Here is a 2,058-nt window from a genome sequence, read left to right on the forward strand (position 1 = left end):
TGATCCAACGCCTCCTTGTTTTTCTAATTTCTGATTTTTCATTCTATTTTCTTTTATTTCATTTTTTTTCAAAAAATTCATACTTCTTCATATTAAATCCAAAAAATATGTGACCAATTGGATTATTTTCCTTTTTAATTCTAGTTTCTGAAAATGATTTTGAATATTTTTTATGAGTCCATTTAATATTTTTTGTGAATTTTCTCTTTTCTGGTTATTTTTAATTCATTTAAAATAGTTTCCAATATTCAAAAGATCCAAAAATATTTTCTTAACATCTTTGAATGATGATGAATTTATGAAAAATATTCTCATCAGTTTCTTAATTGATTTGAGATTTTAGTTCAATTATGTTATTTTTTCTTCATTTTTAATTGTTTAAAATTAGTTTCTGGTTTCTAAAAATGATGAAAAAATTTGTCAAACATTGTTTGACCATGTTGAACTTAGGATGATCCATTTGAACTTTTCCAAGTTGATTTGAAATGGATTTGAAGTTTGACCTTTATTTGTTTATTTAAATTCAAGTATTATTTTAATTCCAAAAAAATACCAAAAATATTTTTATTGTTTCTTGACTTCTAAGTTTCATCTCACTTTTGTTTACCATTGATTGATGTTGATTCATTTCATGATTGGTCAATGTGTGTTGGTTATGTCATTTAAATTTCAAGTTATGTACATTTCATTTCTTCTTCTTCTTCTTCTTCTTTTTGATCAATGAGTTAAAGATTAGTGGTTAGCCTTGACATATGAGAGGCTTAACCTTCCTTGATTTAAATCAAATTCATCTTGATCAAATATTAGGAGAATTTCTTTGCATTAAGGATATGTTGCTTCTTGGTCAAGCAAAAAACCTAAATCAATATAAGGTCATTCTTCTTTTCTTTTCGCATGGCAAGTTGTAGGAGCTTGGCTTACTAGTCATTTGTAAATTGAATCCTAAGTCAACTTTGACCTTATTTTGTGAATACTTTTCATTTGTAAATACAACTTAGTCAATTGTTTTTATGGTTCCAATGACCATTTGTGTTAAAGCTTTTCATAAAAATTAGCTATTAGGTTTAAGTTATCCTAGAGGTTGATATAATACTCGCCTGTATCCTTAGTGATGGACTATAAGTCTTCCATGCTTATTATAGGCTTAACCCCTCAGTATCATGTTGAAGCTCTCCTCACATGGTGGATTTGTGGTTTTAGGTTGAGTTTTCTCCCTTTGATAACAAAAGACCTTAAGGCTTTTGACCAATCAATTCACCAACTTCTTTTGAGATTTTTACCCCGGACTACGAGGTTTTGATCCTACCTTTTTAAGATGGTACGTAGGCAATGGGTTTATCCATTCAAACACAAATTTGTAAATAACTTGTATATTCTTTTCTCATCTCCCCAATCATGTTTGCACAAATATTTTCTCACAAATACCAACCTACCTTACAACATTTGTAAAAAGGGCTCCCTTAGAGTACTAAGGATGTTTTGGGTGCTTAAAACCTTCCCATTGCATAACCAACCCCCTTACCCAGATCTCTGACATTTTTATTAGTTTTTTATTTGATAAAACTTCTCGGTTTTTGTTCGCTTTCTAACCTTTCCGTTGGATAAATAGAAGTGCGATGGCGACTTGAATTGTGTAATTTACTTTTGATTTAGTCAATAAATCTAAAGGTAACGAATACCCCACTACAATGGCAAGTAACTGCAAGCTGGTAGATCTTCAGTCTTGAAGACTTTTTTGAGCACAATGATTGGTTCTGATTCATCTTCAACCGAAGCTAAGAGCATAATGGATATCAAAATGGGTAGAAGGGTTAGTGATCATTGTATTCAATGTAGTCCTTTTCCATGTAAATTACCATTTTTCAACTTTTGCAAAGATCTATGTAGTCTTGTCATTTACAAACTACCATTCTATTAAATAAAGTTGAGCTTTTTACCCAATTGTTTCCACTCTTATTTATTCAGCTAAATAGAATTAAACTTTATTGTGATCATTTTGAAATTAAAGTTTTAAAATAAAATGAATGTTTTCGTAAATAATAAAAGCAGTTACATTTA

The sequence above is a fragment of the Lathyrus oleraceus genome, chromosome 7 (assembly GCF_024323335.1).
Source record: "Lathyrus oleraceus cultivar Zhongwan6 chromosome 7, CAAS_Psat_ZW6_1.0, whole genome shotgun sequence".
Lineage (NCBI taxonomy): Eukaryota > Viridiplantae > Streptophyta > Magnoliopsida > Fabales > Fabaceae > Lathyrus > Lathyrus oleraceus.